General features: G+C 41.2%; 1 pseudogene; it reads right to left on the reverse strand.

Moving 5' to 3' along the window:
• Positions 1–4353: 4353 nt before the first annotated feature.
• Positions 4354–22219, reverse strand: LOC130854908 (E3 ubiquitin-protein ligase TRAF7-like; annotated as a pseudogene).
• Positions 22220–26576: the final 4357 nt, after the last annotated feature.

The raw sequence follows: 26576 nt of genomic DNA on the forward strand, positions 1-26576 counted from the left end.
AAAAGGAGGCTTCATTACATAGGCAAGATTGATTAAATCATTGGCCATTGGTGACTGAATTCAATCTCGAGCCCCTCTTCCCTCCCCAGAAGTTAAGGGGATGGGACTGAGAATTCTAACCCTCTAATCTCATGGTTGGCTCCCTGGCAAGCAGCCTCCATTCTTACCTTTACCTGAGGTCCTAAGTCATCTCATTAACACAACAAAAGACACCTTTCTCATTCTCCTCACTTAGGAAATTCCAAAGGGTTATAGGAGCTCTGTGCCGGAAACAGGGAGGAAGACCAAATACATACTCTTTATTATCAATCATAATATCACAACAACATTGAACAAAAAAAGAAGAAGATGAAAATGCAGGGTCACATCCAAAGTTCACTGTTTGCATTGGTCTTTCCCTTCACATTGCATCTACTAATGTGGACATCATGGATAAGTTGGCATCATAGGAATCTGGGCAGTTTCCATCTCTGGAATCTTGTACCTCTTTTCTTTGGTAGAGGGACTGCTGTTCACTTAGCATTCTATGTTTCTTTCTGCACACATTGTTGTTTTGTCTCTGCAATTCAGGCAGGAAAAGGATGAGGCAGGAGATAAAGGTGCTCCAGGCTAGGCATTTACAACCGGCCTCCTGTTCACACCTCCTGGGTGAGAAGAAGATGAGCTCCAGGCTGGACATTCATTACCATCTCCCTGTTTACATTTCTGAGGCAAGAGACAGCTGGGCTCTGGACTACATATTTATGACTGGACTCCTGTCTGTATTTCGAGATGTTCACCTTGATATAAGGAACGGCAACAGGAACAGGGTAGATAACTGGACAATTGGACAATTTTATAGCAGGGACAGAGAGGGGCTAAACTCTGTTAAAAGATCAAGTGGTCATATACTCCCCATCCTTGGGGCAAGGGAGACATTACACATGTGCAAAAGGCTTCACAGGGTCAAAAAGTAGGGGGCACTACCCCATAGTATGTGATGCTAAGGCCATCCCTTAGGCCTATGGGCTGAAATCCATCTTGGAGAAAAGTTGTGCATGCATGTTGGCGAGGGTCCTAGGGCAGGTCAGGTGTGGAAAAAGAAACCAGATAATGATGCAAACTGCCCTACATAAATGACTTAACTGGCTCCTTACTGTGCTCCTCCTCATTGGGGAGGAGGCCCACACCCTTTCTCTCTGGGTGCGCATCTCTGCCTTGCTTCTGTCTTAACTGAACAAACTGTTTCTCTGTGTGCTCTCCCACTTGTTGTGCTATGTCTCTAATAATAAACTTTGTACCTGCTTTTACAGTTTTTGCCTCTGTGCGAAATGCATTTTTCACTGGGGGAAAGAGCCAGGGAAAAATTGCTTCTAGCCTCTAGCCCTTGCTGGTCTGGTGGCTAGGATTCCTGGTTTTCATCCAGGCTATCCAGGTTCAATACCTGCACAGGGAATTAAGGTCTCACTTTACTCCACCACACACTGCTGCCTCTCTAAGATCAAGGGGATTCTTGAGAGATTTCCATCACCATCAAGAAGAGTGACTAACCAGGAGTGGCCGAACCATTGCTAGAAGGGACCAGTCCTAGTGAGGCAGGAAAAACAGGGTTAGGCCCAAGGAAACCTCCTCATGCACAGGCATTAGCCAGAGGGCAAAGACACTTCCTTGTATTGCACTTAATGAGGTCATGACGCTGGGAGGAATAGCATCTAAGACAGGAACGTTGTAGCATCTGAATAAGAAACTCTGACCGTGAAAACTGTGCAGCACTCGCCATGAAAATGCACAGGATGCTGATGCTCCTGTACCACCTCCCATGTGTGGCACTGGACTAGCGAGGGAAACGTTAAGAGGAAACAGGTCTTCGAGCCAATGTATGGAGGCTTCGGGAGCCAAATGGGCAAGACCAGGGGCTGAGGCAACCTGGTGCAGTCCAGGCTACACCTCAACCCTCCCCTCAGTGAATATTCTGCCCCTAATCAAAAAAGACCCCCGCCCACCCAATGGGCTGAAAATAAGACAAAAGGGGGATCAGCAATCCTGCAGTGAGCCCCTCACTCCTGAGGACACCTGCACTCTTCTCTGTGTGTAACTTTCTCTTCTGCCCTATATAAACTGCAGCTTTGTTCCCTTTGCACCTCAGTGTGTGTGTGTGTGTGTGTGTGTTTTCCTTTGTGCTTTGTGTTCCTCGCCCAAATTTTTTGATGAGTTGAACAAGAGCCTAGACTTCTGATAAAGCTTTTCCGGTATCTCTAGGAGGGGCAGGTAGGCAGTGCCATGGGTATTAAATGCATGGCCCGGGGAGAAGACGTTCTGTGACCTCTGATAAAAACCCAGCGTCCTCCTCTGCATGTCTGTGTTTTGAATAAGTGCCCTTCTTGTTAACACAAGATTCACCTTGTGCAGCTCCGAGAGTTGCCCCTGCATTATCAACCATATGTTAGGGAAGAGGGATAAAACGCCCAGAAACACAAGGGGAACACTGATGGGAATGTCATCTGGGGGGGCGGGGCGCCTATCTTTTGCATTTACCCTCCAGATCATCTCATGATGGCCGTCAGCCTCAAGACTACAGGATTAAACAGAAAGGGCTGCCTCGGGCATAATGAGGGGAGGAGCGGCAGATGGAATCTGACAAAAGCTGCACCAGGGCAGGGATGCAGGGGAGGCAATTGTAGGGCAGTGGGATGACAGTTTTAACGAGGACATGAATGACAGCAACCCAGGGATGGCGGCCCCGAATCCTCATCTACCTTCATTATTTTCTCAGAGGCCTGACGATGAATCCTGGTGTGGGAGGACTTAGATGACCCCGTGCTTGCTCTCGTGGAGATGGAGCAGCCCAGCCTTTCCCCCAGGGCTCCCAGCAAAGAGCTCTTCCCTGTCTCTCCTCCTGGCCCCCTCCAAGTCCTTGGTAATAAATAGAGTAACGGAGAATAAATGGAACTACTTCCTCCCTGGGAAAAATTGTTATAAGCTGAGCACTATAAAAGCAGGTAACTTTTTAAAATATCTTAAGGGTGTCAATCTGCATGCGTTTTATTTAATATTTTTTTCACAGTCTGTGCAGCTTTTATTTCAGTCTGGAAGTGATCAAATCTATAGACAGTCTAAAAAAGTTTAGAAGAAGTGAGTGCAAAGGCCTGCTGTCCATCTGGGGTGAGCAGGGGCAGCGTTTTCCCTGGTCCCCAGAGAGAGGGCGCTGGGCATTATCCTGGTGGCACATGATGACAGGGCCAAGCAGAGGGAGGCTTGTGGGGTACAAGGTGGGAGGGTACTGCCTGGCTGGCCGAGCGTGTCCACCTGCCCCACAGGGTAGGTGGAGACCCTGAGATCTCTTGTGTGGCCAGCCCGGGTCAGGCATACCTAAGGTGGGGCCAGATGAAGCCAAGACCCAGCCTGGATTCTCCGTAAAGTCCAAACCTTCCCAGCGCTGCCCACGGCCCCTAAGAGGAGCCCAGCCCTGGGACACAGCCAGCCCAGTCACACTGCCCTGGTGACACAGCAGGGTCTGCGTGTAAATTGTGTTGTCCTGGAGGGACTAGTCATAGGATGTGCTGGAGACTTTGCTCTTGTCTAGGGTCAAGCTGACTGCCAGGGTATACACACTGCCCATATGGCCCTCCAGGATCTGTACCTGCTACTTGGGCTTGATGTCGCACATGTGGATAAGGTCCTCCTGGTGCCGCAGACACTGTGGTGATTCATCACGGCGACAGAGTAGACACCTCTGCCGATGTCTGCAGGTCGTGGATGCAGCTGGGTGTCCAGAAGACCCAGATCTTGATTATCTGGTTAGGAGCCGCCTTCCAGGTACAGGTAGCTGGTGATTGAGGCCCCACCTTAGATGTGCCTGAGCAGCTTCTTCAACTTCAAGTTCTTGGTCATCCCCAGTCCACAGAAATTGACGATAGGCCAGATAAAAAATTCAGGCAAGGCTTTGTTGGGGTTCCTGTGCTGGCTGCTGGACGGAGCGAGAACAAGTAACAGGAGGAGGGAGCGAGAACAAGTGACAGGTTCCTTGCTTGCTCCCTGAGTGGGGACCGAGCTCCTTTCTTATATGGGGTGAGGGTCGGGATGTGTCCAGAGGTCAGGCTGGAGGGGTGGGATTGGTGGTTCGCCACCCCTTCGTGGTGTTGAGTGAGGGGGTGGGGGCGTGGGGGGCATGCGTAGCACTGGGCTTTTGCTTTTGTCTTTTGTGTCTTTTGGATCTAGAATTTGCCCCAACTGTGCAGCATGCAGTTATTTTTAGTCCCTTATAGTTTCTTTGTATTTTGTAGCTCCAGGAGAGGTGTGTCCAGGTGTCAGCTTTGCGGCGCTGCAGCAAAGGGTCCCAAGTCCCAGGTCTGTGTCAATCTCAGTGCCCACCCACTATGTCCCAGACCTGATGGCTTTCAGGGACTTGCTGAAGGGAATGCTGAGCAAGGAGGCCAATGTGTACACCAGTTGTCTGGGCTTGTGGGGGTGTCCTCCTTCTGTGGGCTCTGGACGCCCCTCAGATGGTGGCATAGCCTGTGAGCCGCTGTGAGCTTGCACCCCCACGCGGGGCACCAGCATCATGCCGTCAGGGCCCTGCAGCATCTTCTGGCGCTTGTACGCGGTACAAGTGTCTTGTCACAGGAGCTCGCCCATGGAGTAGACACAGAGACACCAGACAGGGCCCTGGTGGCCCCTGCAGCTTCCTTTGCACTTGAAGAGCTGCTGAGGGTCAGGGATCCTAGGGTGCCCGTGTTCAGCCGTGCACTGATGCAGGACACACCTGCATAAACAATTCCCTCCAGAACTCCATGAGGTCCTTGCTGAGCTTGCTCTGGCTCTACTCCAGCATAATCAAACTTGAGTTTAGGCTCTTCTCCAGCTGATTAATCTTCTCTGAGGGCTTGCCCAGTGAGGGGCAAAGGAAAGCCACCTCCTGGTCCTCCGGGGCCAGTGCCAGGTAAATCTTGTGGAAGCTCCTGGCCGTCTGCTGCAGGAGCTCCTTCAGGCCCTCCTAGCAGCTCCTGGACGGATGTGCCTCATGTGCATCGTGGTCCCTCATGAACGTGCACCTGTACTTGGAGTCAGAAGACCTGACCTGCTTGCATGACTTGATGTGGGTCTCCAGGCTCATCTTCAGGAGGGAGGAGCAGCTGGGGTTGTTGGGGCACCACATGGGCCCGAAGTCACAGCGGCCTTTGTAGTCCTGCCAGCCGCCGAACTTGATGGTGAAGGGGAATCCCGGGGTCCTGCAGCAAAGACCCTGGGCCCCACCCCCCACCCCCAGCCCCTGACAGCCCTGCTGCAGTGGACGAAGAGCTCCCGGGCATGCTCAGTGCTGCAGAGCTGCTCACCACTATGGCAGCTTGGCGTTGTCCTTGGGACACTTCTCTGACTTTAAGGCGCACCTTTGACAGAACACACTGTGGCAGAGCCGGCAACAGAGCTTCACCAAGGCTGCCCAGCAAACGCCAGCGGCTCAGCTCCTCTCTGTCCTCGGTTTGCAGGTATGTGGGGCATAGGGACAGGCTGGTCTGAGAGTGCAGGGAGTGGCTGGCGGTGAAGAGGGCATCCTGCAGGGCTGTTTGTGCTTGCTGGTCTCATCTGGCTTTCATGGTGGTGGTGACAGCCAAAAAGGTGGCCTGAAGGTAGTTTCCATGCTGGTCCTGATGGTGAAGTCTGGGATGGGAAGGTTGGTGGGTCCCCTGGAGAAGCAGTTCTATTGGGCATTCTTGCCCTGGTTCATGCTCCAGAGGCATCCAGGGTCTCTGGGTAGCATCCTCGGGTAGCATCCCCCTCCCACGGTGCCAGGTGATGCAGGGCCCTCCTCCCACTTCACTGGGCACCCTTGGCCTCTGGCAAAAAAAGGAACCTGCATGTATTTTAAAATACAGTGTTTTCAAAATAATTATTAGCCATGTCTAAGAGAATCAATAGGTGTGTTCAGTGCCAGCAAGTTACATATATGCCCTTCAATATAAGGTCATGATAAATGTCACACATTCTGAGAGCAAGGGCACTTTCATCAGTGACTTGAATTTTAATAGGCATTAAACCCAGTTTAAACCATGCTATTGAAAGATCTTCCAGGTCTGAATTCCTCCAGTGCTCACTGCCTGACACACAGGAAGGAAGAGCAGATAGTCAGCAGGGTCAGGGGCTGCAAAGAAAATAGAGCTGAGGCTGGGGATCTGTGATAGGGAGGAAGCCACCACCTCTGGGAACACGTCAGTAGCACGAGGGGGATGGAGTCTGCTTGCAGTGCATTATGGAGTAATTGGGTAGCAGGAAAGAGTCAGTGAGACTTATCTTTGCATAGTCCAGCAGTGAAAAATGGGAGAGAATTAGTTTGACAAGCTAGCTGGGCCAAAGTACAATTATTTTTTAAAAGATTGTTTATAGGCAGAGCAGAAGACATATGAAAGATGTGCATTTGTAACAGAGTTCAAGGCGGTGGAGGGAGAGAGAGAGAGAGAGAAAGAAAGAGAGGCACCCGTCAGCAAAGATTCCCAGTAGTCGGTGCTCAGTCAGCCTGATAAGTACTTACCTGGAAGGGAAGTTTCCAGAATTTCCTCATTTTTATAGGATTCAAAGGACTTTTAGAGCATATAGACATTTGCCCTGGAGGAGCTGACAATTTAAAAATGATACAATGCACGTGGAGGTAATGAAATGGAGTTACCTGTCCAGCAGCTTTCAAAATGATACCAGCCAAAAGATGTGAACCAAAACACTGTAACCATAGTAATAAACTTTGCATGACTTTGTTCCATCTATTTACATATTGCCCACATCAGGTGGGTACTGTTATCATTTTGCATATGAGGAAACTGAAGCTTAGGCAGGCTACAGGCTAAGGAAATTCTTAATATCTAACAGCTAATCAATGATTTAGGTCCAATTTCTGATTACAAACTGGGATCTCACACCTAGTAACTGTCAGTAGAAATATTGAGTGAAGCTTGTGACCTCAACTCTTAAAGGAAAATTCAGCAGTCTGTATCTTACTTTATGTAGGATAATGTATCTTACTTTAAAATATTTTGGCACAGGTGCACATGTATTTGTATGTGTGTTTGCCTGTGTGAGTTTGAGCTACGCTTTACTTATGGCCAATGCCTGGTCTCAGTACATACTCTAGGTGGAGGGAGGGGATGGTCAACATTCGATAAAAAAGGCCACACTCCGGAGATAAATGCATCAATCTTTAATAATCTTTAATTCCAATTAACACTAGATTTTTACATATTAGCATAATGAGCGATAGAGGAGGGTATTCATTGGCTTGTTAAATAGATAATAGATGAGGTTAGTAATAGTTAAAACTTGTGAATTGACTAAAACATTTTAGAAATGCTCCCCGCCTTGATATGAGTGTGGTAAGTCACCCTTCACTGTTAGAATGAAGTTGGAAGCTTGATCCCCTAGTCCTGTCTCCAGCCATCTCGGTGGAGGGTTCTGGCTGACGTGATGACCATAAAGCTAACTGAATCCTGGCTCTAGAATGTTCTCACATCTGCCACAAAGGAGCCTTTTGTTCCAGGTGTGGTTGGAGCATTGAAAGAGATTTCACTGAGCTTATAGAACAGACGATGTGGCCTATGTGATGTCTGCTTACTAACATATTGATATATGGTCTATATATTGAATATATTTATCTGATTCTTTTACTGAAACCTGCGAATAATGTTATAGGAGAGTTGCACCCACTTTCAACAGTCAGTGCCCACTATTATCTACTAAAATTAACCTATTTGTATTTAACCAAATTGGCTTAGTTCAGTTAGACATTTACTTCCATGAGTTTCCTCTGTAAATTCCCTTTCCTACCCTTAAAAAAAACTATTCCTCACCTTCTTAATATTTCCACCCTGACAATCTCTTCTCTGGCCTTCATCTATCAGCTCTCCAGTTTTGCTGGGAAAATAGAAATAGTCATGTGGGCAGTCCTACTTCCAGCATCAAATCCTCAACCTGCCCGTCTGCCCTTAGCTTTTAATCTTTCTTCTTGTTATAAGGGAGACAGGAGGCTTTGCTTGTGAAAGGTGAGAATTTTCACTTCAGCTCAGTATCCTGTCTTGCTCTGCTGATTAAGGACTTCATTCCTGTGGTTTACCTATTTTTTTTTGATTCAGTGTTTCTCTCTTTCTACCAGAATATTCACATCAGTATACAAAATGCTCTAGCATTTTCTGTCTCAGACAAGAAACCCCTATGTTGATCCTTTTAAGCAACCTCTCCATTTCTCTGTCCCTTCACAGTAAAACTACTTGAATTATCTGTATAGATTGTTTGTTTTCCCATCTTCCATTCTCTTTTTAAATTATGAAATAATTCAAACACAGAGAAAAGTTAGGGAATAAAATAATACATAATACATACTGACAAACATACACAGCCACTCTCCAGCTTTACAAAGTCAATGTTTTTCTGTATTTTCTTTAAGAGAGAAACGTTATACATACAATTGAAACCTTTCTCAAACACATTTTCTCCCATCTCCAAAGGTAATCATTAACCCTAATTTGGAGCTCATTATGCCTATACATGTTTTTATATATTACTTGCACAGTATAAATCCACAACTGATATGTTGTATTTATTTTTACCAGCTTTCAAATGTTATATAAATAGTATATTGTACATGTCATTTTACAACTTACATCTTTGGGCAGCATTACGTTCTTGAGATTTATTCATATTAATACATTAATTAATTCATTTCAATTCTATGTAGTATTCCATTGAATCACTACTGTCTACTTTATTCTCAACTGATGGGTGTTACACCAATTTCCACCTCCACCAGTTGTGGAGTGAGAAGTTCCTAGTGAGTGAGAAGTTCCTATTTCTCCATATTCATGCTAACACCTGAATTGTCAGACTTTAATTTTGCCAAACTCACGATTTTGAACTGATGTCTTACTATGACTTTAATTTGCATTTCCCTGACATCTAGTAAAATAGAATATCTTTTCATCGGTTTACTGGCCACTGGTATTTCTTCTTTTTGAATTGTCTGTTCATACCTTTTGCACATTTGTCTTAGCATTCTGAATGAATAGCCCATCATTTTCCCATGCTTTGTAATGCCACCTCTATCTTATACTACTTCCTGGATTTCTATATTGTTTCATCGGTTCAGTGGTTTATTTGTATAATTCTGCATCAGGAGCACATGATCTTGTTCACTGTTGCTTCATAATAAAGCCTAACATCTGGTAGAGTGTATTCCCAGTATGTTCCCCAAAGTATTTATAGACATTTTTACTTCTTTGTACTTTCATGTGAATTTTAGAAAATTTATGTAAAGATCATGAAATTCTGGGGAAGTTTTCGTTTGGAATTGGTTTGAATTTATGGAGAAAATTAAAATATTATTTATTTTGAGTTTTGTTTCCCTAAACATGGCATATATCTCACTTCTCTCTAATGCATTCTATTTAGCTTCTTTCTCCAACACTCCCTTGACTCTGGTTTGGTTGTCGAGGTCATGAAAAACTTCTATCTCACCAAATCTAATGGCCTCCTCTCTGTCCTTTGCTTGCTTGACTCTTTGATGAAGGCCTTTTTTTTTTTTTTTTGTAACAAACGACAGGTTAATAAGTTCTAAAATCAGAAAGACCTTGCATAGCATGGGGAGATCAACTCGATGCTTGGTGATGACCTGGAGGGGTGGGATAGTCAAGAAGGAGGGGATTTGGGGATACATGTATAAATATAGCTGATTCACTTTGTTGTACAGTGGAAAATAATACGTCATAAAGCAATTATACTCTAATAAAAATTAGTAAAGACCTTTGTACCGCTTAGGCACTGTATAGATGTCACCTTCTCATAAAGTTCTTTCCTCATTACCCATATTAACGAGTTACACAGTGACTTCTTTCACACCACTTTATTTTAATTCTCTGCACAGCTTTTTCTTGGCCAATCTCCTTGACTTATACCACTCTCCTCTTGCTAAGTTTGCTTGCTTTGATTCCTTGAACACATCAAGCTATTTCTCACTCTAGGGCTTCATACTTCTTTTCCCTTGTAGCTGGATTCTCTTCTCTTAAGACATTTGCTTGACTCTTTTCTTGTCATTTATGTTTCCACTCATCTGTCACCCCCAAAAAGGACAACCTCGACAACCCAATCTGAAGTTAGACCCCAATCATCATCATACCTACCCACTATATTGTCTTAAAGATGTAGGTTCTGATTGGAAATTATTGTGTGTATTTATGTTTGCTTGTTAATGGTTAATCTCCTGCTAACACCAACATCCCCCTAGAGTATATGCTACAAGGGAGCAGTAACCGTGTTGTTTTGTGTACATTAATATCAGAACACTGCCTGACACAGAGGTGGTGTTCAACAAATATTTGGTGAATGAAATGAGTCACTCTATGGCCTAAGAATTAGAAAATTCACAATTGTTTATGAAATTAAAATACTCTTATCTGTGAATTGAAATATAGGCCTCAGATGGAAGATGCCTTAGAGGACTGGGGCAGGGAGGGTGGGGGGGGACTCGAGGGGGGGGAGTCAAGGAAGGGAGGGAATATGGGGATATGTGTACAAAAACAGATGATTGAACCTGGTGTACCCCCCCCCAAAAAAAAAAAAAAAAGAAATATAGGCCTCAGGCCTTACAAAACAAATTATTAGAGTTGACATATGGCCTTGATAAATTGACAAAAAGTGTTCACAAATATCATTTGGATGAATTAAATATAAATAATTATATATAGATATAAATTTTAAAACAAAATATGATATGTGAACACACACAAGTAGGTCTTATATCTACTATTTATAAAAATAAGCAAGCAGGTTAGAGAGGAACAAAATTAAGGTAAATTAAGATTAACTTGTAATAAAGGTAGAACTCATATTTTAGAAAAATTTATTTCTAAACATTCCAGCAATTACTCTAAGGGGAAACTTTGATCAGTTACATAATTCATGTTGCCGATGAGATAGAACAATATATCTAGAGAGGCCTGAATATTCTTGTAGCCAAGCCTGGAGAGGCGTCTCCCTTGGGTTGCGTAAAATAATCCTTATCAACGTATCTGAACAGCTGGCAAGATGGTCACTGTTCAATTCACACATAAGTGTCTCTGATGTCATGCGGCCATTCCTATGGGTGAAATCCTGTTTTTATAATTTTTCAAATCTTCGAACCTACTTTTGTTTTGCATAGAAACAGAAAGTAAATTTTGAATTTGGAAGATACATTTCCGAGAGTGTGTCTATCATGTAACTTGAGAGAAGATCATAAGATTGTACTTTGTTTTGTTTGGAACTTCATCAAGAGTTTTTCACCATTTTGGACATTACCCTCCTGCCCGCAGCACATGGCTTGTGGTGGGTGTAGCTGCTGTATTTATGGTGATTCCATGTAAATGTGCAAGGACGGGGCAATTTATTACATCTTCTACAATAATCATGTCTGAGCCTTTACTTACTGAAACGTACTATTGTATTACAAATTACCCTTCTTTTGGATTTCCTAGGTGGCGCAGTGGTTAAGAATCCCCCTGCCAGTGCAGGGACCATGGGTTCGATCCCTGCTCCAGGAAGATCCCACATGCCGCGGAGCAACTAAGCCCGTGTGCCACAACTACTGAGCCTGTGCTCTAGAGCCCGTGAGCCACGACTTCTGAAGCCTGCACACCTAGGGCCCGTGCTCTGCAACAAGAGAAGCCACTGCAAGGAGGAGCCCACGCACTGCAACAAAGAGTAGCTCCTGCTCGTCTCAACTAGAGAAAGCCCATGTTCAGCAATGAAGACCCAATGCAGCCAATAACCAATGCAGCCAATAAAAAAAATAAATAAGTAAATTTATATTAAAAAAAAACAAAAAATCCCCCCAAATTACCCTTCTTTTATGTCTTCTTTATATTGTATATAGTTAAGGCATTACGTTATTTTAAAAAATAATATCCTGATAGAAAGCATTGCATGAATTTCACTTCAGGATGTTTAAAGGAATGTTTGTAGTAGAAAGAAGGTGTTGGATTGAGAACTACTGATTTATCTTCATAATGGCCCAATGATGCTGACTATAGTTTTCTCCATTTTCAGATCAAAAGAAGCAAAACAGAACAGGCACAGACTAGTTAAACAGCTAGCCCAGCCCACATACCTGGTAAGCCAGGGACCCAGGGTTTGGATCCAACATTTTGCAGTGCAGAACTACACTCTTAACCCCGTTTTTTTTATTTCCTATCATAGGAAGTCAGTAGAAACAGCAGGCAAAATAAGAGCTGAGTTCTTGACCATCTGGAGAGGTGGGGAGTGTGTGGTAATGAAAGTGCAAACCAGTGCAGAGTCTGTGCAGAGAGGCTTGTACCAGGACTGTCCAGGGCGACTGAGAGACAGCTGGCTGTCCCCAGGGGTTTCAGGCAAAGGCTTGACGGCTTCTTGATGCCCATTCTGAGTGATGGGAGTAGAGCTGGGTGACTGCTATGGAGAGTTCCCCCAGGGTTTCATGGCCTCCCCCATCCCCCAAGCCAGAAAAAGGACAGACTACCCACTGATAGTTTAGAACTCACAGCAGTGTTCCTGCTAAGTACGTGCCTAGTGGAATCTGTAACCTTATTCTCTAGCACATTCAACATTCAACTTTTATTAAGCATGTCCTTTTGCTAGACTCCAGAGAGGTTAAAAAAAGCTATCACCAAATTCCCTCACATTTTCTTAAGCAAGCATTTAAAAATCAGACCAGCAGACAATCTTGATTTTTTTTCTCTGAGTTTATCCACAGATTTTTTTTCTACATGCTGGTATCAATGTGGTGAATTTCTTCTTGGTTGGATGAAAATTTCCCTTTGATTTAAAATTGATTACTGAATCTTGAAAATCAAGGGCTGTTTTCATGGGAGAATACATACACTTTTAACAGTCTCTTTCTTTCCTTTCTTTCTTTCTTTCTCTCTTCTTTCTTTCTCTCTCTCTCTCTCTTCCTTTCTTTCTCTTTCTTTCTTTCTTTCTTTCTTTCTTCTCTTTCTTTCTTTCTTTCTTTCTTTCTTTCTTTCTTTCTTTCTTTCTTTCTTTCTTTCTTTCTTTCTTTCTCTTCTCTCTCTCTCTCTCTCTCTCTCTCTCTCTCTGTCTCTTCCTTCCTTCCTTCCTTCCTTCCTTCCTTCCTTCCTTCCTTCCTTCCTTCCTTCCTTCCTTCCTTTCTTCCTTTCTTTTTATATAGTGGGTCAAAAATGCCTTTGCAAGCAAAGATTAGGAGCGGTAGCTTAGAAAAATCTGCCTGTCTGGATTTATTGTGTGTGAACCTCAATTGCCCTGCTTAACTTTCCATTTTTTCCAGGAGCTTCTTAAGGCGGTGATGAGCACAGTTCTAATGAACTGGAACCTTCTTCCTCAGCCACTGTTTTGACAGATTGTTTGCTGTCTAGCTTGAAGAGACTCTTATTGAGGTTAAGTAGAAGAGACACAGCATCCAGAGAAATCTGTAGATTAGGATATTAAAATGTATCTGCTTCTTCTGTTTTAAAATAACTGCGCATGGCAGTGCTTGACCTATTTGTTGACAAATCACTCCAGAATGACTTAGACAGGAGGCAGTAGCATGCACATGTCAATTGGCTGCTTTTGTCCCCAAAACTTGATCAAAAACTTTTCATTCACTCATAGCTGTAAGCCCAGCATGGTTATAATTCTTCTCAATGCATTTGACTTTATAGGCATATTAAAAACCATGAAATACATAGTATGCTAAGTGAAAACATTTTTATGCATGGATGTAAAAAACTCGTACCCTGAAAACTATGACATTGATGAAAGATTGAAGATGACACAAAGAGATGAAAAGATATACTGTGCTCATGGATTGGAAGAATTAGTCTTGTTAAAATGGGCTTACTACACAAGGCAATCTACAGATTCAATGCAATCCCAACATAATACCGATAACATTATTCACAAAACTAGAAGTAATAATCTTAAAATGTATACAGAACCACAAAAGACCGTAATTAGCCAAAGCAATCTTGAGAAAGAAGAACAAAGCTGGAGGTATCACATTCCCTAATTTCAAACTATACTACAATGCTATAGTAATCTTAACAGTATGCTACTGGCACAAAAACAAACACATAGATCAATGGGACAGACTAGAGAACCCAGAAAGAAACCTACACTTACATGGTCAATTAAAAAGGAGGGAAAAATAAATAGAAGTGGATTTCAGATTGAGGCAGTGTGGTAGTGACTAGTTTATTTCAGGCATTTTTGCCTTTTGCCTATATAAAAAATACTAGCAAGGCATTTTGATTACCTGTTTATAATATGTTTGGCCAGGATCTGTGCCCTGGCATCAGTCCAAGGGTTGATGAAGATTAACTTTTATGCATGAGTGATAACCAAACATTTATCTTACTTTAACATTGGAGGAATTAAACCCTCTTAAATTCTGTTCCCAACTTCTGGATGGCTTGTATTCCTCTGATAATTCTTAACTTAGCTATTTGGAACTTGGAAATCAGTACTTTATGTATAATGTGTGGCTTTTCTCTCATAGTAGTCTAAAAACACATATACTATACATCAGGGGCCAAGGACTATTTCTGGAAAGGGTCAGATAGTAAATAACTTAAGCTTTGAGTGTCATAGTGTCTCTGTCACAACTACTTATAGTGTGAAAGCAGTCATAGATGGTACCTAAACAAATGGGCATGGCTGTGTTCCAATAAAAACTTTTTAAAATTGAAATGTAATTGACATACAGTATTATGTTAGTTTCAGTTGTAGTACATAATGATTTGATATTTGTATACGTTATGAAATGATCACTACAGCAAGTCTAGTAACCATCTGTCCCCATACAAAGTTATCACTCTATTCTTGACCATATTAATTATGCTGTATATTACATCCCCGTGACTTATTTATTATGTAACTGGAGGTTTGTACCTCTTAATCTCCTTCACCTATTTCGCTCACCCTTCCCCTCTTCTGCCAACCACCCATTTATTCTCTGTATATATGAGTCTGTTTTCATTTTGTTTTATTTCAATAGGTGAAGGAGATTAAGAGGCTACAAACCTCCAGTTACCTTAATAAATAAGTTCATTCGGGGATGCTATTCATTACAGCATAATACCCTCTAGATCCATCCATGTTGTTGCAAATGGCAAGATTTCATTTTTATGACTAATTTATACATATTATATATAAAATATAATATTTTTATGATTATATATTTTTATCCATTCATCTATCAATGGACACTTCAGTTGCTTCCATATCTTGCTATTGTAGATCATGCTGCAATGAACGTTGAAGTACAGTATATTTTTCAATTAGTGTTATCATTTCCTTTTAATATATTCCAAGGATTGGAATTGCTGGATAATATGACAGTCCTATTTTTAATTTCTTGAGGAGTTGCTATAGTGTTTTCCATAGTGCCTGAACCAATTTACATTCCCACCAACTGAACACCAGGGTTACTTTTTCTCCACAGCCTTGCCAACATTTGTTATTCCTTGTCTTTTTGATGGTAGCTGTTCTTACTGGTGAGAGGTGACATCTGGTTGTGGTTTTGATTTGCATTTCCCTGATGATTAGTGTTGTCAAGCATCTTTTCAGGTGTCTGTTGGCCATCTGTATGTCTTCTTTGGAAAAAATGTCTATTGAGGTTCTCTGCCCATTTTTTAATCAGGTTGTTTGTTTTTTGGTGTTAAGTTATATGAGTTCTTTGTATATTTTGGATATTAACCCCTTATTGAATGTATTATTTGCAAGTATCTTCTCCCATTTGGTAGGCTGCCTTTTCATTTTGTTCTCAGACCCTTTCTTTTTTAATTCTTCTTCTGGGATGCCTATGATTCGAATGTTGGTACACTTAATGTCTTCACTGAGGTCTCTGAGACTGTCTTCTATTCTTTTTATTCTTTTTCCTGCTCTGTAGCAGTTATTTCCCCCATTCTATCTTCCAACTTACTTATTCGTTCTTCTGCCTCAGTTATTCTGCTGGTTATATGATCTAGAGTATTTTTAATTTCACTTATTTTATTATCCATTGCTGTTTGTTTGTTCTTTAGTTCTTCTGAGTCCTTATGAACTGTTTCTTGTACTTTCTGTATTTTGTTATTGAGATTTTGTATCATTTTTACTATCATTACTCTGAATTCTTTTTCAGGCATTTTTCCTATTTCCTCTTCATTTATTTGGTCTTGTGGGGTTTTTTCCTGCTCCTTTGCATGCATGGTGTTTCCTTGTTTCCTCATGGTAGTCCAAACTTCTGGGGTTGCTTGTCCTGGCAATAGAGGGGTTTAAAGAAGGCTGTCCAAGCCCCAGGCTAATGTCCAAGTGTTGGGTCAAACAAATACTAAGTTTAGGAAACACATACATGTATAAGACACACAATTACTTAATCCAATAGAACATAAGGCACTAGAAAGACCTGACAGAAGAACCCCAGTATGCTATCAGATATTCAAAGAGAAAACCAACAGAAATTGAAAACCAAAACAGAACAAAACAGAAACAAAAGCAAAAACAAACAAACAAATAACACCTTACACACACAAATGCAAGTCCAGGGAGATATTGAAAGCTAGGATCAAATATAAAAAAGAGCTAGAGTACCACCAGACAGAACGGAGATTTTCAGAATGAAATTAGACAATTATACTAAGAACTGAGATAAAGACAAACACCTAATATTAAATATCAAGGCAGAGTGTCATCTGGAGAATAGAGCAAGAAGTCTGAGCAGATCAATAGTGTTGCTTATAAGTGTGTTAAGATAAAATAAACAAAAAAGATGAAAGACAGGGCAACAGAAGAGCATAGTGTGACTGGAAATATGCAAATAAAAAGAAAGAAATAGAAGTGTATAAAAGACAGAGATGAAAAGAAGGTAGGAGAGATATATAGTCTGTACTACAAAAAACTTAGCTAGAAATAGAAGTATATAAAAAGGCTAAAAATAAAAATAGAATAAAAAAGAGAATAAAAAATGCTATAAAACTTGTAGATCCCTTAGGACTAAGATCGTAATTAATAAAGAAAAAAACAAAACAAAACAAAACAAAAACTAGAACTGATCCCAGAATGGACCAGTTCTATAGAATTGATACTAATATTTCTGTTTCCTTAGAGTCTCAGCTGTAAGTGTGCTTCTACTTGCCTTGGGTTTTTTGTGTTATTCTGTGACCAGCAGAGCTTCCTTTGTTGTTCATCTGTAAGTGCTGGTGTATGGGGAGGGAGAGGGTACAATAGTGGCTCCTTCCTCTGGGAGTGAGTGAGCAGTGGTGCACTGTTGTTTCAGTTGGGCTTGGAGGTGCCTGTTGCAGAGGGACACCGGTGACTCAGGTGTAAACAGAATGTCTCAGAGTTGGGCCTCTCTCCGGGTCTTTTTGTTCTTGGCTACCTCCCTGCTGCCGGCGCTCTAAGCCTGCTCTCAGCTGCCTGCCGGAGCTTTAAGCTAGCCCCGCCTGAGGGCCTGAGCATCCTTGTTATCCCTGAGTGCCTTAGCTTGGCCCACAAGGGTCCCTCCTCTGCCCGTTGCGGAAGCCAAAAGAGAGAGAGAGAGGCTATGTCCATGGCTCCTCCCCACCATCCGTGAGCCAGGAGCATCCAGCTGCCATCATGGCTGGGCAGCTCTCAGGGGCAGGCACTCCTCGCTGCGGGCCTCTTCCCTCCTGTCCTCTCGGTCTGTCTCCTTACTGGCAACAATGTTTCTCACCCTGAATCAGTTCTCCGATTCCCACGCTCCTGCTCCCAGACCCTCTGTTCAGCTGTGAATCGACGTCTCAGTCTGGGAATGCTGAGCTGTGGTGCAGACCCTTCGTGTGTTTCTCACTCCCTCCCATCTGCCACAGCTCAGCCACTTCACCCTCTTTGAGCCGTCGTAGATGCCTCTCTGCTGGTTATGCCGGGATCCTTGCGGTCCTTTCTGGTGTCCGAGGTCACCTGTTGGTTTCAGTTGGTTCTCTATGGGAATTATTGAGTCTTTTGGTGCATTCCCAATGCATCTGTGGAGAGGGATGTATTCCACGTCCCTCTACTTCACTGCCATCTTTTTCAACTTCTACAGCTTTCTCTCTTTTTGTTGATAGTTTCCTTCACTGTGCAAAAGACTTTTAATTTGATACGGTCCCATGTATTTGTTTCTACTTTTGATTCCCTTCCCCTTCAAAACATTGTTAAGATTAATGCCCCCCTCCAAAAAAAAAAGATTGATGCCCAAATGCATACTACCTATATTTTCTTCTAGAAGTTTTATGGTTTCAGGCTTCATATTTAAGTCTTTAATCCTTTTTGAGTTTATTTTTGTATATGGTATGAGAAATTAGCCCAATTTGATTCTTTTGCACATAGTGGTCCAGTTTTTCCAACACCATTTATTGAAGAGTCTGTCTTTTCCCCACTGTGTAGTTTTGCCTCTTTTGTTGTAAATTAATTGACCGTATAAGTGTGGGTTTATTTCTGGGCTCTCTAGTCTGTTCCACTGATGTATGTGTTGTTTTTGTGCCAGAACCATATTGTTTTGATTACTATAGTTTTGTAGTATAGCTTGAAATCAGGGAACATGATACCTCCAGCTTTGTTCTTCTTTCTCAAGATTGCTTTGGCTAATTAGGGTCTTTTGTGGTTCTGTATACATTTTAGGGTTATTACTTCCAGTTTTGTGAATAATGTTATTGGTATTATATTGGGATTGCATTGAATCTGTAGATTGCCTTGTGTAGTAAGCCCATTTTAACAAGACTAATTCTTCCAATCCATGAGCACAATATATCTTTTCATCTCTTTGTGTCATCTTCAATCTTTCAACAATGTCTTATAGTTTTTAGAGTATGAGTATTTTATCTCCTTGGTTAAATTTATTTCTAGGTATTTTATTCTTTTTGATGCAATTGTGAATGGGATTGTTCTCTTAATTTCTCATTTTGATAATTTGTTGTTACTGTATAGAAATGCAACATATTTCTGTATGTTAATTTTGTATGTTGCAGGTTTACTGCTTTCATTTATTAGTTTTAATAGTTTTTTGGTAGCATATTTAGGATTTTCTATATATAGTATTATGTCATCTGCAAATAGTGACAGTTTTATGGTCTTCTTTTACAATTTGGATTTTTAAAATTTCTTTTTCCTGTCTGATTGCTGTGGCTAGGACTTGCAAAAATATGTTGAATAAAAGAGGCCAGAGTGAGCATCCTTGTTTTATTCCTGATCTTAAAGGAATAGGTTTTTACTGTTGAGCATGATGTCGGCTGTAGATTTGCCATATATAGCCTTTATTTTGTTGATGTATGTTCCCTCATACCCACTTTGTTGAGAGTCTTAACATAAATGTATGTTGAATTTGGTCAAAAGCCTTTTCTGTATCTACTGAGATGATTACATGACTCCTATTCCATAATTTGTTAATATGCTTTATCACATTTATAGATTTGTAGATATTGAACCATTCTTGCATCACTGGGATAAATAATTTTAATGTTATTGAATTTGATTTGCTAATATTTTGTTGAGGATTTTTGAATTTATATTCATCAGTGATATTGGCCGGTAGTTTTCTCTTTTTTTGTGGTATCTTTGTCTGGTTTTGGTATCAAAGTGATGCTGGCCTTATAGAATGAGTTCAGAAACATTCCTTACTCTTCAATAGTTTGGAAGTGTTTGGTTCCATCCTGCTGGTGGATGAGGCTGGGTCCGCAAGTGGTTGGTTGTGGGTCCCTGTTGTTCCTGGGACTGATGCCATTTTGCTGGTGGGCAGATACACACTTCATGATAATGGGCTAGAGGAAGAATTCCAAAATAATGCTTGCCACCCCCAGTGTCCTCATAGTAGAACAAGCTTCCAAAAATGGCTGCTGCTGGTGTCTATGTCCTCAAAGGGACTCCAAGTTGCCTCCTGCCTGTCTGGGAGGCTCTCTGTGATCAGTAAGTGGATTTGACCCAGGTACCTTTCATATTACTGACTTTGCACTGGAACTTGGAACATGTGAAATTTTGCACGTACCCTTTAAGAGTGTGGTCACTCTTTCCCACAGCCCTCAGCATATCCTGTATGCAGGTACTGCTGGCCTTCAGAGCCAGATGTCCTGGGAGCTCATCTTCCCAGTGCAGGATCCCTGGGCTGGGGAGCCCAGTGTGGGGCTTGGAACCCTAGCTCCATGGGGAGAATCTCTGCAGTTGTGATTATCCTCCTGTTTGTGGGTTACCCTACCCAGGAGTGTGGGTCTTAACTGTATCATGTCTCTGCCCTTCCTACTCATCTTGTGGTTCCTTTTTATATCTTCAGTTGTGGAAAATGCTTTCTGTTAATCTTCAGGGGGTTCTCATAGATGGTTGCTTTGTCAGTAGTTCTAATTCTGGTGTGTCCTTGCTTCCTACCCTGGCATATTGGCCATACCACCAAATAAAATTTGATACTGCAATGGAAAATTCATATAATTTTTCATGTCATAAAATATTATTTTTCTTCCATTTTTTCCAACTATTTACAATTGTAAAAACCATTTCTAACTCATAGGCCATAGAAAATGTGGCAGGCCATATTTGACCCCTGAGCAGCAGTTTGCAGGGTCTTGATATAAACAGAATTTTGTTGTAATTACAATAGTAAAGAACATACCTGTATGTATATTAAAATACTTGAGAAACTTGAAGCTGCTGTAGGAAACCTATAATTGGAAATGTCAGAGACACATCTGTTGCAAAATAATCTAAGCCAAGTTGGCTGTATACAATCAATGGGTAGGTTTTACTTGGTAAAACCATTGTTATTTTGATGTAGGCAAGGGCTATAGGTCTCCCCTAACCCCACATCCATATCTGATAGGCAGATTACAGGGAAAGCAAGTCTCACATCAGATTGTGCATATATACAAACATCGATTAGCAAAGGCACCAATGCAGTTAATACACGCTGCTCCTATAATCTCAATGCAGTCCCACTCTTAGGCACCTACAACCTTGCATGAAATGTACATTGGCAAAAGACAATATTCTGCAGACAGGATTCAGATAACCTAGGAATGGTGTGTCAGAATTCTCTGTTATGGAAAAACCTAGGACATAAGAGAAACTTAGGCCAAGAATGTCACTCTAAGGTATAAGCTACAGGGTGACCACATTTATACACATGTGATGGCCGAAGTACTCATGGTATTGCTAGAAAAATCTTTATGTTTTGAATCTCTCATTTCACCAAAAGTTATTCTTAATATCTCTCATGCTAATTAACAATCTAGTGCTGATTGGATATTAAAATAGTAAAAAATGCTTGAGGTAGCTGCCCCTAGAATATGGGTTTCTGAATAGCACCATTCAAATAGTAACCTTGCACCCACTGAGTGAACTGGTTAGGGACCATCAAACATGAGTTAATATTTAGGTGTAGATCAAAACTAACACATACACACCACAATTTCTATGCTCAAGTATTTTAAAATAAATTACAGACAATTAATATTCTAGGGGACATATAGCACAGGAAAATCACTGATTCCTTTTTCCCTCCCCAGTCTATTCCCTGCAAACTGTGAAGAGGGTGTGGCTGTCCATTGGAAGGGACAAGCAAAGGAGTGGGTAGGAACAAAGAGAGCTGTTTTAAGGAATTGGAGCTGTTAAAACTTTGAGGACAGGGGAGTTCTATAAGTAGAAATCTATGAGGGTTCCAGTTCAGGTGGTGATATAAGAGGATTCTGAGCTCACCTCCTCCCAGGAACACACCAAATCTGGAAAAACTTCCAGATTTACATATGGTAAAACCTCCTCTGAAAGAAAAATGAAAACTGGCTGAACAACTGCTACACATTAGGTGAACGAGAGATGACCATGTTAAAGTAGGTAGGAGAGGCTGAGACTCTCTCTCGCCATAACCACCCTCCCGCCCCCCACACTCCCCACCCTGTGACTGAGTTTGAAGGGAACTCAAAACCCAGAGCTTGTCCCTGAAGGGTTTGGACCATCCAGGGGACTCTCCCAGCTTTAAGACCTGCACCTGATAGACACCCCACCCCCAAACATCTAGCTTTGAAAACCAACAGCGCTCACATTTATGAGACCTACAAGGTTATAATGAACAGAAATGGCTCTTAAAGGGCCTGCGCACTCTAACTCACCTGCTCAAGGGGCCCCCCCAAAGCAGCCAATGGAGGGGTGCCCGGACTTCGTGTGGAAGAGGCTCACTTGCTTGTTCAGGAGACTTGCCCTGAGAGCCATGCGTGTGATTCATGCTGGGTGCTTCCCAGGACGGAGAATAGTGGGCACCATCTTTGCAGCTCTCCTTCATGCTTTGCTTCAGTAGGCAAATACTATTAAAACAAACAAACAAACTAACAAACTCTAACTCCACCTCCTTTTTTTAAAATCTTTCTTTCTCTTAAAATATACTCCCCAGTGGGTGCCATCTTTGTGCTCTCCCTCTGCCGTGCTCCAGAGCAGCAGTATCTCCTGGGGGAGCTTTTACACATGTCTGGTGCCCTGGCTTTTGTGACATCTGCCGAACTCTGGTGGTCACTGGGTCTTACAGGGCTATAACCAATGGACTTACAGTGTCAAGTGGACTAGCATTCACATTATAGAGGTTTTATGCTATATCAGTCTTTACTCCTTTTTTCTCTCCTTTTCTAACCCCGAAACAATACTGAGACTTGGAAAAAATGTTTTTTAAAGCTTTGTAAAGTGGAAAAGAGATTGTGGATGAAAATAATAAACAAAAATATTATCGCTAAATCCCAAATCACAAGAAAACTGACTCCGTGTTGGAACTGTGGATGATTCTCTTTCCCTTTCTGTGTTTTTAAAGTTTTGTTTTTTTCACTATGGCATTAATTAGAATGCTACCAGACTGTGATCCTTCTCAGTTCTTCCTTTCTCTACAACCACATTTTTAAAATTTATTTATTGTAAAATTATGGCATATGTGAAACATACCCAAAATAGAATGACTTTAATCTCATTTCAGTTATATCTCCATGTCCTTGCTCTGCTCCCATATTATTTTGAAGAAAATCTCGTTTTTTTCCATTATAAATATTTTAATTTGTATTTCTAGAAGATATAGACTCATTTAAAAAATAACCATAATTCCAATATCACACCAACAAATTAACAATAACTGCATAATGTCATCAAATATCCAGTGTTCATAATTCTAATTATGTCATAAGATCCACACGTTGCAATTGGTTGAAGTCTATTTTAATCTATAACCTCTCTCCTTTCCTCTTTCCTCTCTTCCTTGCAATTTTTCAAAGTGAAGATACTTTTATATTTTCAGCAGTTTTCCCATAATCTGGGCTTTGCTGATTCATATTTGATTCTGAGAATTATCCTTTATTTCTTAACATTTTTGCTATATGCCAGTTTATACACATTGTGCTTCATGTTAAGGTTATTTTTAAATACAGAGAAGTACAGAAACAAATAGTTTAGTTCCTCTTCCACTGTTAGGATAGTCCTGCCACTAGATCTCCTTGAATTGTTCGGCTAATGCCTTGCGGTCTCTTAGAAATGAAACTCTTTCTATCCCTCTGTCATTCATTAACCCAGTGGTTCTTGGTGGGATAGTATTGTCCTCAAGGGCTGTTTTGGAAATCTGTTGGCTTGTTTCAGTTGTCAGATGACTGGGGGGGTTGGGAGCTAATGGACTCAGAAGGCAGGGCTGGGGAGGTTAAGTTGTCCTGCACAGTGAGTAGTCTCATGTATTGCACTGTGTTTGAATGTTAACTTGAAATTCATGTAGGTGAAAACTGTTTATCAGTTCTGTTTTACCTATAACCATAAAGTAATTTTTCCCTGGTTTTTACTATTCATTGAATTTTCTATAAATACAATTACTGAGTAATATAAGGGAAGATAGAAGTCTTGTTGGCTGTTTTGCGTGGCTCTTTCCATTTTAGAAAACTACGAGTAGCATTGCCACTCACAGTATTTAATTCATCAATACAACACACATCTATCAATGTGCATTTTCGCTGTTGCCTGCACAAGGCTACCTCTAAATACAAGTACATGGTGATTGCTTCATTGTTTTCTCATGCATGGCTGCTCCTCCCAAACTTTTTTTTTTTTAATGTCTTTATTGGAATATAATTGCCTTACACTTTGTACCAGCTTTTGAGGTACACCAAAGTGAATCAGCTGTATTTATACATATATCCCCATATCCCCTCCCTCCCATGACTCCCCCCAACCCTCCCTGTCCTGGACCTCTGAGTCATCACCCATCATCGAGTTGATCTCCCTTTGTTATACAGCAACTTCCTACTAGCTATCTATTTTACAGTTGGTAGTATATATATGTCTATGTTACTCTCTCACTTCGTCCCAGCTTCCCCTTCGCCCCTGCCTCCCCAACCCCGTGTCCTCCAGTCCATTCACTGCATCTGCATCTTTACTCTTGCCCTGTCACTGGGTTCATCAGTACGTTTTTTTTTTTTTTTTAGATTCCGTATATATGAGTTAGCATACAGTATTTTTTTTTCTCTTTCTGGCTTACTTCACTCTGTATGACAGACTCTAGGTCTATACACCTCATTACATATAGCTCCATTTCATTCCTTTTTATAGCTGAGTAATATTCCATTGTATATATATGCCACATCTTCTTTATCCATTCATCTGTTCATGGGCATTTAGGTTGCTTCCATGTCCTGGCTATTGTAGATAGTGCTGCAGTGAACATTATGGTGCATGTTTCTTTTTGGATTATGGTTTTCTCAGAGTATATGCCCAGGAGTGGGATTTCTGGGTCATATGGTAGTTCTATTTGTAGTTTTTTAAGGAACCTCCAAACTGTTTTCCATAGTGGCTGTACCAATTTACATTCCCACCAGCAGTGCAAGAGGGTTCCCTTTTTTCCACACCCTCTCCAACACTTATTGTTTCTAGGTTTTTTGATGATGGCCATTCTGACTGGTGTGAGGTGAGACCTCATTGTGGCTTTGACTTGCATTTCTCTAATGATTAGTGATGTTGAGCATCTTTTCATGTGCTTGTTGGCCATCTGCATGTCTTCTTTGGAGAAATGTCTATTTAGGTCTTCTGCCCATTTGTGGATGGGGTTATTTGCTTTTTTGGTATTAAGCTGCATGAGCTGCTTGTATATTTTGGAGATTAATCCTTTGTCTGTTTCTTCGTTGGCAAGTATTATCTCCCATTGTGAGGGTTGCCTTCTTGTCTTGTTTATGGTTTCTTTTTTTTGTTGTTGTTGTTTATGGTTTCTTTTGCTGTGCAAAAGCTTTTAAGTTTCATGAGGTCCCATTTGTTTATTCTTGATTTTATTTCCATTATTCTAGGAGGTGGGTCAAGAGGGATCTTGCTTTGATGTATGTCATAGAGTATTCTGCCTATGTTTTCCCCTAGGAGTTTTATAGCGTCTGGCCTTACATTTAGGTCTTTAATCCATTTTGAGTTTATTTGTGTGTATGATGTTAGGAAATGTTCTAATTTCATTGTTTTACATGTAGCTGTCCAATTTTCCCAAAACCACTTGTTGAAGAGGCTGTCTTTTTTCCATTGTATAGTCTTGCCTCCTTTGTCAAAGATAAGGTGCCCATATGTGCTTGGGTTTACCTCTGGGTTCTCTATTCTCTTTCATTGATCTTCCTTTCTATTTTTATGCCAGTACCATACTGTCTTGATCACTGTGGGCTTGTAGTATAGTTTGAGGTCAGGAAGCTTAATTCCACCAACTCCATCCTTCCTTCTCAAGATTGCTTTGGTTCTTTGGGTTCTTTCGCTTTTCCATACAAATCGTAAGATTTCTTGTTCCAGTTCTGTGAAAAATGCTGTTGTCATTTCATAGGGATTGTGTTGAATATGTAAATTGCTTTGGGTAGTAGAGTCATTTTCACAATGCTGATTCTTCCAATCCAAGAACATGGTATGTCTCTCCATCTGTTTGTATCATCTTTGATTTCTTTCATCAGTGTCTTATAATTTTCTGCATACTGGTCTTTTGCCTCCTTAGGCAGGTTTATTACTAGGTATTTTATTCTTTTGGTTGCAATGGTAAATGGGAGCATTTCCTTAATTTCTCTTCCTGCTTTTTCATTGTTAGTGCATAGGAATGCAAGATATTTCTGTGCATTAATTTTGTATCCTGCTACTTTACTAAATGCGTCAATTAGTGCTAGCAGTTTTCTGGCAGAGTCTTTAGGGTTTTCTATGTATAATATCATGTCATGTGCAAAGAATGACAATTTTACTTCTTCTTTTCCAATTTGATTCCTTTTATTTCATTTTCTTCTCTGATTGCTGTGGCTAAAACTTCCAAAACTATGTTGAATAATAGTGGTGAGAGTGGGTACCCTTGTCTTGTTCCTGTTCTTAGAGGGAATGGTTTCAGTTTTTCACCATTTAGAATGGTGTTGGCTGTTGGTTTGTCATATATGTCTTTTATTATGTTGAAGTAATTTCCTTCTATGTCCATTTTCTGGAGAGTTTTTATCATAAATGGATGTCAAATTTCTTCAAAAGCTTTTTCTGCATCTATTGAGATGATCATATGATTTTTATCCTTCAGTTTGTTGATATGATGTATCACATTGATTGATTTGTGTATATTGAAGAATCCTTGCATCCCAGGGATAAACCCCACTTGATCATGGTGTATGATGTTTTTAATATCCATCTTGACATGA

This window comes from Hippopotamus amphibius, chromosome 6 (assembly GCF_030028045.1).
Source record: "Hippopotamus amphibius kiboko isolate mHipAmp2 chromosome 6, mHipAmp2.hap2, whole genome shotgun sequence".
NCBI lineage: Eukaryota > Metazoa > Chordata > Mammalia > Artiodactyla > Hippopotamidae > Hippopotamus > Hippopotamus amphibius.